This window comes from Canis lupus, chromosome 1 (genome assembly GCF_003254725.2).
Source record: "Canis lupus dingo isolate Sandy chromosome 1, ASM325472v2, whole genome shotgun sequence".
NCBI classification, from domain to species: domain Eukaryota; kingdom Metazoa; phylum Chordata; class Mammalia; order Carnivora; family Canidae; genus Canis; species Canis lupus.
In genome coordinates this window covers 1678312-1692017 of record NC_064243.1, presented here as the reverse complement: position 1 = coordinate 1692017, position 13706 = coordinate 1678312, and the positions used below count along the sequence as shown (strand labels likewise).

The 13706-nt window shown below is 53.6% G+C and overlaps 1 long non-coding RNA gene across 1 annotated transcript; it reads right to left on the bottom strand.

Annotated features, from left to right (window-relative positions):
* Positions 1 to 5269: 5269 nt before the first annotated feature.
* On the bottom strand, positions 5270 to 6950 carry LOC112643800 (uncharacterized). Its single transcript, XR_003125905.2, has 3 exons — positions 6682 to 6950; positions 6276 to 6454; positions 5270 to 5696 (listed from the first exon to the last, which is right to left on the bottom strand). It is a non-coding gene; the product is annotated as an uncharacterized LOC112643800 (long non-coding RNA).
* Between the last annotated feature and the right edge of the window lie 6756 nt (positions 6951 to 13706).

Genomic DNA, 13706 nt, shown 5'->3' with positions numbered 1-13706 from the left:
GACCTGGGGGCCACCACAGCCCCTACTGGAGCCTGCCTATCTCCACCCACGCACAGCTTCTCCTGCCCACACTCCCACTCCGCATGGAAAGCCTTGGAGCCCTGGGGTGCAGGTGACACCTCCACATCCTTGAAGAGACCTGCCCCGACCATTGAAAAATAACTGTACGACTAGTCAAAATGGAAAATTCCTTTCCACGATACTCAAAGTTTGGTAAACAGGATAAAATGCCTACTTTGTCCGCAAGTCATTGTTTATGGCAAACCAAAATCCAGATACTAAAACACAATTATAACCTTTCTTCCAAATCAAGCATGACCTTTCTATTACTAATTGAAATACATAATGGAACTCTGAGCTGGCATTTCAAACTAGTTCCAGAAATGCATCCACTTCTTCTAGATTACCTAATTTATTGGCATATAGCTGCTCATAATACATTTTTAAATCGTTTGTATTTCCTTGGTATTGGCTGTGATCTCTCCTCTTTTGTCCATGATTTTATTAATTTAAGTCTTTTTTTCTTTTTAATAAGACTGGCTAGGGGTTTATCTATCCTATTAATTCTTTCAAAGAACCAGCTCCTGGTTTTGTTGATCTGCTCTACAGTTATTCTGGTCTCTAGTTCATTGAGTGCTGCTAGAATCTTTATTAATCTTCTTCTGCTTGGTGTAGGATTTACTTGTTCTTTCTCCAGTTCCTTTAGATGTGAGGTTAGCTTGTGTGTTTGAGTTGTTTTGAGGGATGCTTATATTGCAATGTATCTCCCTCATAGGACTGCTTTTGCTGTATCCCAAAGATTTTGACCAGTTGTATCTTCATTTTCATTAGTTTCCATGAATCTTTTTAATTCTTCTCTAATTTCCTGGTTGACCCATTCATCTTTTAGTAGGACGCTCTTTAACCTCCACATGTTTGAGTTTCTTCCAAATTTCTTCTTGTGATTGAGTTCTAGTTTCAAAGCACTGTGGTCTGAAAATATCCAGGGGAGAATCCCAATCTTTTGGTATCAGTTGAGACCTGATTTGTGACCCAGTATGTGGTCTATTCTGGAGAAAGCTCCATGTGCACTTGAGAAGAATGTGTATTCAGTTGTGTTTGGATGGAAAGTTCTGTATATATCTGTGAAATCCATCTGGTCCAGTGTATAGACATACACATGGCCAATGAGCACATGAGAAAATGCTCCACGTCACTTGCCATCAGGGAAATACAAATCAAAACCACAATGAGATACGACCTCACACCAGTGAGAATGGGGAAAATTAACAAGACAAGAAACAACAAATGTTGGAGAGGATGTGGGAAAAGGGGGAACCCTCTTGCACTGTTGGTGGGAATGTGAACTGGTGCAACCTCTCTGGAAAACTGTGTGGAGGTTCCTCAAAGAGTTAAAAATAGAGCTGCTCTACGACCCAGCAATTGCACTGCTGGGGATTTACCCCAAAGATACAGGTGTAGTGAAATGCCGGGACACCTGCTCCTCAATGTTTATAGCAGCAATGTCCTCAATAGTCAAACTGTAGAAGGAGCCACAATGCCCTTCGACAGATGAATAGATAAAGAAGATAAAGAAATAAGGCCTCAACCAATGCCAAAAGATTGGGTTTATATATACAATGGGATATTCCTCAGCCACCAGAAAGGACGAATACCCACCATGTGCTTCGACATAGATGGAACTGTAGGGTATGATGCGAGTGAAGTAAGTCAATCGGAGAAGGACAATCATCATATGGTCTCACTCATACTGGGAATATAAAAAATGGTGAAAGGGATTATAAGGGAAAGGAGGGAAAATGAGTGGGAAAAATTAGAGAGGGAGGGAAACAATGAGAGACTCCTAACTCTGGGAAACAAACAAGGGGTAGTGGAAGGGGAGGTGGGTGGGGGATGGGGTGACTGGGCACTGAGGGGGGCACTTGACGGGATGAACACTGGGTGTTATACATGTTGGCAAATAGAACTGCAATAAAAAAGACACACACAAAAAAGACAAACTAGTTCCAACATGTTACAACGTGGAAAGTAAACCTGCAGCACACTTCTTAAATCAAATAATTAAAGGATGTAATTATGATAAGAAGAAACTTTTCACATTCAACAAAAATCAGGAGCAGACTTCCAGACAACTGGGAAATTATTTGCCGGTTCTCCAGTAAGTTTCAGATGAAGACAGGGTTGCTCAGGTGGCGTGAGGAGCTGGAGGCATTTGACATGAACTCGGTGGGTGGTACCTGCATCTTCCTACATGACTAAAAGTTTTTCATTTGATTTAAAGAGACAAAATTCCCTTTAGGTTTTATACGTGGTTTGGTTTCATTGACCATTTCTTAAGTCCCCCTTTCTCCTTTTAATTGTTAGTGTTTCTTTATGTAACCAATTATGTCCATGGAAATTCAGTTGTATACATTCATTAATTTTTGCAAAAATACTCCATTTGCCCCTACATCCCCGCAGAGCGGTACAATGTACTACTGGCCAGAAAATACAGCCTGCCTTTGTGACACAGCAAAACACCTCAAGTAGCAAGAAAAATACTGTTGACTGCTTCTTCAAATATTTTCCAAAGTGAAGTCTGCATCCACGCAGCCTCCATAGGTAATAAATAGTCATAAATAGGTTTGATTTCGAGAATGAATGAGGTTTTTTAAGATTTATTTATTTATTTATTTATTTATTTATTTATTTATTTATTTTAGTGTGAGAGTGGGGGCAGGGGCAGAGAGAGAGAGTCTCCAGCAGTCCCTGCCCCGAGCACAGAGTACCCCATCCAGCTTGATCCCAGCTGAGATCATGACTTGAGAGGAAACCAAGAGTTGGATGCTTAACTGACGGGGCCACCCAGGCGCCCCAGAACAAAGTCTCTTCTTTAAAGCAAAACAGGTCATCCTGATATTAAACAATGGCCGTCACCTATCTGGGTGGCATGACAGTGCAGGGAGACTGGACTCAAAACATCCCGTGTAGTGTGGCACTTGTGATATAATGATGTTGGGGATGGGATTCACCAGAGCGAACCATCCACCTCTCTGTTCCCTCAGAACAGAGGCTGCTCCTCCAGAGTCATGTAGACCCTGCGAGCATCCTCGTTCTGAGGCAATTCCAGCCTTCTCTCATCCATGGGGTCTTGGGATCAAGAAGAGCCCGGGAGGACAAAACCAATCTATTTGCACGCTGTTTTCAATTGAAGAAAACAGAAGAGCTGCTGTTTGATCTCATAAGGATCAAAAGAGAAACCAGAATATAGGGACAAACAGAAATCCCACAACCAGTCCCAACCTCACGATTAAGTATTTTTTACAGTGAATCAATGTCCCAGGAATTATGCCCAAGCCTCACCTGCCCCTCTGCTGTCTCATTGGGTGGCCATGCACTTGTCCGCCCCACAAACGCTCACTGAGCACCTGTTGGGTACAGCCGTGTCAGGCATCATCCCTCCCTTCAGGGCAGTCCTAGTTTGTGGGGCCAGCACAACAGACAGACGATTCCACAAACTCTCCACAGATGGCAGGTGCGAGGGCTGAGGGGAGGAAGAGCTGGCCAGCCCCAGCTGGAGATGTGGGAGTCAGACGGGTCTCCACGGATTGTCAAGGCCGTGCAGGTGGCAGCCCTGCTGGTGATGCACAAGCAGCATGGGGTCAGCCATCAGTAGGTCATGGTGTCACAGAAACAGAAGCTCACAGAACAGCTCCCCGAGGACAAATCGCACTCAAGGAGTGGGGGCTCCCTCGGGCTGTGAGGGCAGCAGCTCAGCATTGGCTTGGCCCCCGAACAACATTATTCACTGGGGCTTCACGCAACTGTATGACTCTGTGTGGCCCCTCCTTCCCCAACACAGGACACATCCTCCTGCTCCAAATAGTCACCTGATGCCCTCCTTTCTCCCCCTTTGGAAGCCGGGTGACCACACCTGTTCCTGGGCACAGAGACCCCTGCTCTCATCAGCGTGATAGCATGAAACTCATCCTCTGCTAACCTCAAAACATTCTCTTTTCTCTTAAAGGGCCTATTTTGAAAATTTTGAAGAGAAAACAAACCAGAAGTGTGCCTTTTCCACTCCTTGCACTCTTGCTACAATAATCCTCTAGCTCCCTGGACAAGGGTTGTGCGTACAGAGGCTGTGAGAAGCTCACCAGATTTATGGTTGCCGAACATGAGTCCCTCCCCCTGTGTCTTCAGGTCGCAGGGTCGCCTGCTAGGAATCTGTTTGTACTTCTGTTGCTCCTGTCGGCTCCACCTGTGGCTGCGTCACTGACCACAGACCTCTGAGTCCCTGGGATGAAGGAATTACTCTGTATTTTCCAAAGAAGCAGAACCCGTAGGCTGTGTGTGTGTACCTGCATGTGTGCCTGCGTGTGGGAAGGAAGATCTACCTTAAGGAATGGACTCACACAGTCACGGAGGTGGGCATGACTGAAATCTGTGACAGGTTGACGGACTTCGGACCCAGGGAATAGTGGATGCTGCAATCCTAAGCCAGGATCCCTAAAGGGCCCCAGGCTTGGAATTCATGTGGGTTTCTGCACTGTGACCCAGAGGCAGGAACCCTCCACTTGGTCAATGACTGAATGACTGAGGTCATTGATTGATTAGATGTGGCCCACCACACGATGGAGGATGACCTACGTCACTGGCATCTACTGATTTCAGTGGCAATAACATCTCAACATAGCGTCACAGTGACGCCCAGAATGATATTGGAACAAACAGCTGGGCCACATCACCTCACCAAGGTGATCCGTGAGGCTAACCCTCACAGTTCGGAGGTGAGAGGCTCCAGCATTTCAGGAAAGGGCAGGAGCAGAGCTGACCTGTCACATAGGCACTTGGCTGCCTCGCATGTGTCTCTGCTGCCACATTGGAGGTCGGCACCTTGTTCTGCCCAAACTCCCTAAACCCACCCCAAGCACGGAAGGATGAGTCAGGGGGACGCTCACAGGTGACACCCTTGACCGCCCACAGCCCCATCAGAAGCACCACGCTGCTCTGGCTGGCCGGGTCTGTGGTGGCCGCGACGGTCCTAGGATTGCTCTCAATGCTCATCCTGTGAGGAGAGCGAATGTACGGAGAGTCCTGCCACCACCTGTTGCCCAGCAACGGCCACCTACCGGCTCACCAGGAGAGCGGGTACACACCACCAGCACCGCTCGCTGCCTCACGTCGGCATCCGTCCAGACTTTGTGAGCTATTGAAATTCAGCCCAAACCCAATAAAATATTTTTTATTCATTTTTTAAGATCTATTTATTTATTTGAAAGAGAGCGAGAGAGCACACACAGATGCAAGGGGGACAGGGGCAGATGGGGAGAGAATCTCCAGCCCAACATGGAGCTCGATCCCACGACCCCAAGATCACAACCTGAGCTGAACCAAGAGTTGGACACCTAACGAGAAACCCACCCAGGCGCCCCAATAAAATATTTTTAAAGAAAGAGTGCTAGGAGGAGTGGAACTGTGCCCTCTCATCCCCAGGGATGAGACCGTGTCGCATGGATGGAAACAAGACGTTGGGCCACATCCTCAGTCATTCGTTCGCTGTTTCCTATTCCTTATTCTGTCTTGTTCTGGAGAAATCGAGACATGTTTTCTTCATTAAAAAATACGGCCTTGGCTGGGGAACCATCTGTTACATCATCAAATTTGGGGCAGGCGAAGCAAGGCAACTGTTGATAATATATCTTGGCAATGGTGAGCTTGAAAGCAGGAAATACAAAATTCAGGCAGAAATAAACAGAAAGGAGCATGTCTTCTGGGGTGCGGGGCGCCAAGCCCCCCCCCCCCCCCCCCCCCCCCCGGGCCGGCCTGGGAAACTCAGCGCTCATGTGGCAGACCTGAACTTCTGTTACTTCCCGGTGAGAAGGGGGCAGCCTTCTCTGACCCCCCCAAACCCGACCTTGGGTCACATGTGGGAAAAGATTGAGAGACGTGCATGCAGAGCCCAGGGCACAGGGCATGTGGGGAGGGGGGTGCCGGGGGGCCTTTCCTGCCTCACAGAAATTATAAATATCACTACAGTGTCACGGAGAGGAATCTCCAAAGGGAATGCGTCTGAGAGGTACCCGGGCTCTGTGGGCCCCGCTGGGGGCCTTACAGCGTGGCTCGGTACCGGGAGCACCCACACATCCTCCCCTCCCGCCCCGCGGCTGTGACACAGCAGAGCCTTCCCGCCAAGCGACCCTCAGAGCCCGACGCGGCTGCCCTGACCCCGGCTGCCCTGGGAGGCGCTTCCCCGAAGCCAGCAGGGTGAGCGTTCTCATCGGGCCGAGAGGCACCTGGGAACTCTGCGACTCAGGACAAGGATCCACCGCGGGTCTTCGCACCAGTGGCAAAGTCGTCACTGAAGGTGCGGCTCGCTGAAGACTCGGTGGAGCCACGTGCAGGCAGCGGGGAGCTCGGGCTGCAGGGAAGGAAGCTTCCAGAAGATGCCGCCGCTGCTTTGGCCAGAACAAATCTGAACCGGGATCAGTCAATTTCGGGTAAGATTAGAGAAAGGAATAAGTGATTTTATCTCTGGTTTGTATGTTCTGTATGATAAATGCAGTCTCCTGTTATCCACCCATTGGTCTCCCCTTGGGTTTTCCTCCCACCCAGACGGAGGGTTGCAGAGCTGTTCCGGGAGGGACGGGGTGACCTGTGACCCTTTACTGGCGGACTACCCTGTAGCAGGTGCACACCAACCTTGGGTTTGCGTTCAAGTCTCCCATGAGGGGAGGCTAACAAAATTATTTAGAGTCAGGCTGGTGCAAAGTGGCAGGTTTTCCAAAGCAATGCAGGTGTTGCAGGCTGCGCTTACGGACCTCGAAGGGATCGAGGGGGTAGGTACCTCTAAAGGCATCTGGTCCAACCTGGAGGCGACAAGTAAGTAGCAGTGATGCCCACAACAGAAAAGCCTTTCTCAGCCTCCGCGGCAGACCGGCCCCTGACCGGAGCGCCGCGCAGGCCGCCTGCAGGCCTCACCCACCCACAACTCGTCCTGAAGTCCCCGCAGGGGCCGGGTCGCCGGGCATCCAGGCGGCTTGACCCCTGCCTCCTGCTTTCTGACGTGCGGGGTGGTGAGCGGGCTCTGACGCTAAGCTTAGCGCGGCTAGAAGAAGGGGCGCGTGCGCTCGAACCTGCGCGGGGCGGCCTGGGGCACAGGCCCGCGTGCGGCTGGGGGGGCGGGCAGGGCTCGACCGCGTCTCCCGGCGGGGGCGGGCGGGCAAAGCCCGGGCCCAATGCCTGCCACGGGGAGCTGATTGGGGAGCGGGGCGTCTGCAAGCGACGGACTCCAGACCAGACGGTTCCGGACTCCAGGGGGGCCCTGGGCCTGATGGCGCTCAGGGGCCGGCGGAGGGGCGCGGCCGCGGTCACCCGGGGGCAGGGGGGGCCGCTCCCCCTCCCCCTCCCCTCCCCCTCTCCTCCCCCTCCCCTCCCCCTCCCCCCGGGAGCCGCAGGGGCCCGCCACCCCGACCCTGGCCTCCAGGACGGCCTCGGGCTCCCCGGCAGGGGCTTGGCTGCAGCGCGTCTGCTCCGAAGTCCACGATGCCGCCCCGCCGCGCCCCGAGCGCCCGCACGTGTCTCTGCTCCGTGCTGTGGGAGGCGGCGTGTGGCAGGGCGGGGAGGCGGCGTGGGCAGGATCAGGGAGGCGGCGTGGGCAGGGCAGGGGGGAGGCGGCGTGGGCAGGGCGGGGAGGCGGCGTGGGCAGGGCAGGGGAGGCGGCGTGGGCAGGAGCAAGGAGGGCGGCGTGGGCAGAGCAGGGAGGCGGCGTGGGCAGGGCGGGGAGGCGGCGTGGGAGGCAGAGCAGGAGGCGGCGTGGGCAGGGCGGGGAGGCGGCGTGGGCAGGGCGGGGAGCGGCGTGGGCAGAGCAAGGAGGCGGCGTGGGCAGGGCGGGGAGGCGGCGTGGGCAGGTCGGGGGGACTGGGCGTGGTGCAGGGCGGGGAGGCGGCGTGGGCAGAGCAAGGAGGCGGCGTGGGCAGGGCGGGGAGGCGGCGTGGGCAGGGCGGGGAGGCGGCGTGGGCAGAGCAAGGAGGCGGCGTGGGCAGGGCGGGGAGGCGGCGTGGGCAGAGCAAGGAGGCGGCGTGGGCAGGGCGGGGAGGCGGCGTGGGCAGGGCGGGGAGGCGGCGTGGGCAGAGCAAGGAGGCGGCGTGGGCAGGGCGGGGAGGCGGCGTGGGCAGGGCGGGGAGGCGGCGTGGGCAGAGCCGCTGCGGGGCCTCGTCCGCCGCCCTGGGTGACGCGGCCGCAGCCCCCGCCCCACGCCGCGCGCTCCTGCCCCCGCCCGCCGGGGCCCGCGCCACGGGCTGACCCTCAGGCCCTCAGGCCCCGGGGCTGCCGCTGCCGCTCGTCTCCATTTAAAAGAAAAAGAGTTAGCCGTCTCTACGTCCTGTGTCCCTTTCTGGTATTTCCCACACATTTCTTCTCCCTTCCCTTCTATTCCCTTTCACTCTGGGAAACGAACGAGGGGTGGTGGAGAGGAGGAGGGCGGGGGTGGGAGTGACTGGGTGACGGGCACTGGGGGTTATTCTGTATGTTGGTAAATTGAACACCAATAAAAAATTAAAAAGAAAAGAAAAGAAAAGAAAGAGAAGCGGTGGTGTCGGGGACGTGCGGGGGCGGGGCGGGGGCCCCCTCCGTGGGAGCCGCCTGACCATCGTCTCCTCCTTAGGGGCGTCGGGCGGTCGCTTGACGAGGGTTTGAGGTCCCGAGTGCCCCCGCTCGGCCACTGAAAACGAGCGATGGCCCGACCCGTCACACGGGCTGCGGCCCCGCAGAGCTCCGCGCCGGGCCCTTAAAATAAAAAAATTAAAAAAATTAAAAAAAAAAAGCAGCTGTTTTAAAGATGATGGCGCTCCCTGGGAAAAATAGACTTCTTGATCCGCTCTGTGGGAAGTATTTATTTCTCTCTGCTCATGAAAGGGTCTATCACGCCCGGTGCATTTCTCTGCATGAAAACCAAACCTCAGACCGAGTCTACACCGAGAAAAACACCACGGCTGAAAGAGAAGAGCCGCATGCGAGTGCACATTCATGCATGTGCTCGCTCACAGTCACACATGCTCACATGTTCACACTCCCATGCTCTCACACGCACACATGTACACACATTCATGGTTTTCTCTTTTTATTATTATTATTTATTTATGATAGTCACAGAGAGAGAGAGAGGCAGAGACACGGGCAGAGGGAGAAGCAGGCTCCATGCACCGGGAGCCCGACGCGGGACTCGATCCAGGGTCTCCAGGATCGCGCCCCGGGCCTAAGGCAGGCGCCAAACCGCTGCGCCACCCAGGGATCCCACATGTACACACATTCATGCATGCGCACACACAGTCACACATGCTCACATGCTCACGTTCACATGCACACATTCATGTATGTGCACACTCAGTCACACATACATGGTCTCACACGCACTAGAGCATACACATTCACTCGCATATACACACACATGCATGTGCACACTCAGTCACACCTCCTTACATGCTCACACATGCTGTCACACTCACATGTACACATGCACTCATGCACACACAAGTACACATGTGCACACATGCTCATGTACACACTCACATGCTCATACATGTGTGCTTGATGACCTCCTTTCTGCTCCTGTGTGTGCCCTTGCCAATCTGAGCTCAATTGCTACCGCTGGGTGGATTTGAAGACATGACACCTAAACAGACCGTGTACTGCCTGTCACAGGGTCCACAAAGTGACTCTGAGGCTTATGCACATTCTCTGCAGCCCATGCATCATCCATTGTTGCTCCATCCAGGGAGCAGGCCAGCGCCAGCCTGCAGGGCTGCAGGTGGTCTGGGGTGAGCCCTGCCTCATCAGGTGCAAGGCACAGAGTATCTTTCCGGGGACTGGTGAGGTGGAGGGGATGGACTTGTGTGCGTGGGTGGCCAACTACACCGACATCACGAGGCTCGTCATCCCTCCTCTATGCAGGAAGCGTCTGAGCCCCCCCCAGGCTGAGGTGCTGTCCCAGGTCACAGGCTTGCAGGTATGGCAGGGACAGACAAGCTGCCCTGGCCTGGCTGTGGGGATGTGCACAGGCCATGTAGCTCAGGGTGGGAGTCCCATGTATTGGCCCACGTCAACTTTCAGTGGGTCCCTACTCCCGACCCCGTTTTAGGCGACCTGAAATGTGTCTGCCTTGCTGTCAGGGAGCAGGTGTGTGTCCTGCCCTGTGCTGCATTCCTGTTGCTGCTCCACAGGAAGGCCCAGGACAGGACGCTTTTACGGGAGAGACCCCAACAGGGGGCCCAGGACAGGGCAGAGACGGCCAGGCAGAGGAGCTCCCCCGAGAGCATGCAGGTGTGGCAGGCCTTCTGTGCTCATGGACAAGCTCACCCGACTGCCTCCCGCACCCCGTCCCCGGGCCCCGCAGGACAAGGATGGCGCCTGTGTGGACACGTGAAAATCTTATCAAATAGCTCGTTTCTCGGAAGAGAGATGAGTGTCTCTCTATGACCCGTGGGCAGCTCAGCTCGGACTCTGCCCAGCTGGGAAACGAGCCCAGACCCTGTGACATGCTGTGGCCCCAAGAAACAGTTGGACCAAGAACATGTTACCCATGTGAGCTCCTGCCCCCGCCTCCTCCACTGCTGGACATGACAGGGGGGAGCCCCTCGGTGCACACCTGCATCAGGTAGCAGCATGGAGGGCAAACACTCCTTTCTGAAGGCCCCACTACCTGTCAGGATCCCCAGTTCCCACAGGCTCCTCCGGGCACAGGTGAGAAGACCGGTCACCCGATGGCCCTGAGCAGGGGACAGGTTCCCTTCTGCCAGACGTTGGAATTCACGATTTCTAAATACATCCATTTCACGTTTCATTTTGTTACTTTTGAGGAAACAAGATTATTTGAATCCAGAATCCATAGTCTTGCCCTAAAATTCTAAACTGAACGATTCAGAGGTTGGGTTGGAGATGGCGGGGGCAAGCACGTGGCGCCCCCTCCCTCCTGAACTCTCTGCTGCAGGACGCACAGGATGGTGCACTTACCAGCAGGTGCCAGGAGGACAAGAAACCCGAAGGAATCACCATGCAGTGATTCAGCAGGCGGGCATGCACAGAAGGTTGCAGCCGGGCTGGATGGGGGGACCAAGGATAGTGGGGGGCTGCAGCGGCTCCATGGGAGCCCAGCCTCCAGGAAGACCAGGTGTGTGAGTACAGCCATCCTTCCCCCCCATGTCCGTCTGTGTCAACTGCTCTGCACAAACCCAGCTGCTCACAAGCATGTCTGCCTAGAGGACGGGCCTGCGGGTTCCAAGTTCCCACCTGCCGAGTGTGTTGGGGTCCTGCTGGACCCCAATCCAGGGCTGAGGGCCAGGCCCTGCCTGGAGGCTGTGGGGTCAGTCGGCCTCTGGCGGGGCCACAGCGGGCTGTGTGGGTCTTTGTGGGGTGAGGTGAGGGTCCTTTCCCCTTGCTGGGTGCTGCCTGAGGTCATCGCCACCTGTGCCCCTGGCCCAGCCCCAGTGTACATCTTGCCCCAACTTGGAGGCCCTCTTGCCTCTTCCACTGGCCCTGCTGGTTCCCCTGCATCTGTTAGCACCCTGGCGACCTCAGTGGGCACCCAGGATGGTCCATGCCTGGAAGCCCCACAGGGTAGGGGTTCTGTCCTACGAGACCCCTGCCCCACCTTCAGACACCATCACAGCCACCAGGATGCTACCTGCTTCTGACCACCTCCCCGGGTCCTTGTAACTCACTAGAGCATATCGCAGAACTCAGGGGATACTGACTCCTACGTCCCAGTTCCTTAAAGGATTTGATAAGGGATATAAAGGGTGAGGTGGTGCCACACGACAGAGTTTCCATCCCTGTGGAGCTTGGGGCCACCTCCTGGGCTCCTGGAGGGGTTCTGGCTCCCTGGGGTAGAAGGTCTTCAGGAAGGGCCACACAACTGACCTCTTGGGTTTTTACAGAAGGCTTCATTGCACACCGAGGTTGATTAAATCCTTGGCCGTTGGCTAATTCAACCTGCAGCCTCTCCCCAGGGGTGGGGCTGAATGTTCCAGCCCCCTTGTCACAAGGCTGGTCCTCCTGCGGCCCACCCTGCGGCCCCACAGTCACCTTCCTGAAGACATCCAAGCCTTCTCAGAAATAGTAGCTGAAGACCAAATGTATCTCAGGTGTATCCTGATCATCTGAACTAGCACATATGCGTGTTTCTCATAAATCATCATGTCGCAGGTTCTGAGACCCTCAAAGCAGAAGCCAGCAGTGTCGGAAAGGACAAGTCAGCATGGCAGGGCATGAGTCACATATGCAAATACTAACGTAAGGCTGGGGTTCCCTTGGGGTCGAGCCAGGTGAGGGAGGAATATGGGGCAGGCGTGCATCCTCCATGTACATGTATGGTTTTGATGCCATCCAGCATATAATGGTGAAACATTAAAAATGTTTGAAATGTAAAATGTGTGAAACAATTATGAAATATGAGATTTTTCAAAGGGAAACTAAGCCAGGGTGTCATTTTCATTGGGAAGCCACTGTGAATCCCTTCCACAGAATCTAAATCATTTAAACAGACCAAAAATACGAAATTCTGTTTTTTTCCTCTCTTGTTGCCACTTGAAATCCATTCTCTTGTTTCTCCCCCCAACGTCTCTGTCTCTCTGTGTCTCTCAACATACACATGGACTACGTATACATTTTTTTAATAAGAAAAAAACCAGTTGTCATTATCCACATGAATTCAATGAGGAAATGTGAGACTGACAGCGCTGATTATCACCCAAGGCAAAATGATGTAGACCTACATTTGTGGATCTGCTTAACTTAACATATCAAATATTAGTGTCAAATGGAAGCAAGGACAGATAGTTTTAGAGAGTTGTTATTACATGACATTCAAAATCATATGCTATGTTCTGCAACACTCAGAGAAAGATAAAAATGAAAAATGAAGTTAATGAAAAGTTATTGCCTGCCTGACGACTGCAGAATCAGGCACTTTACATTATGATAAAATCTTTCTGGAAGACTAAAGCGTACAGAAAATAATAATTTAGGAGTGAATTGCCCTGATGGGAAGCTCTCAGCCCCGTGTCCACAAATAGTCTTCCCAGAGGAATGACGGGTCTTTATTTTTGTCACCACACGGGACTGATAAATCCAAATTTCTGGAAGAGCTCCCGAGATGGCTGTCACCAAGGCACGTGGAACCTTCCCACAGGCTGGACCCAAACTCCCGTTTGAAAGTCCCTGCCGAACAAGATGGAATCCCTGTGTGGGTGACCCAGGAGGGCCACCCTGGGGTCACAGTGTGCACAGTTCTTGGGTGTGGGGGCCGTGGGGAATGCTTGCACTCTGTTTGCTCTGTGTACAACTGGGTCCACCTTTGGGATGGGTGGTCTGCCCGGGGCGTCCACACGTCGGCCTGCTTAGGGAAGAGATGCACAGTCATAAGCCTCCAAGAATTTATTTTACCCTTGTTGAAACTTGAACTTGGAATCATGAATCTGCAAAATAGTATGAATACCACATAAGCTGTTTGGTGTCTGTGAGTGCTAGTGAAAGGCACTGCAGAACACTGGAATTTCTGCCCTTTCTAGAGGCTTCCACCTGGACCTCTCAGGGGCCCCCGAGGTGGCTTCCCTGTCAGTCCTGATACTGGCCTCCAGCCTCTGAAAAATAAGCTCTTCTCATCTCAAAGCTTTAAGTTCCAGCGGCTGTTTTCCATAGTCATGGAGTAAGTTTTGTGGTCCTTGGCCAGT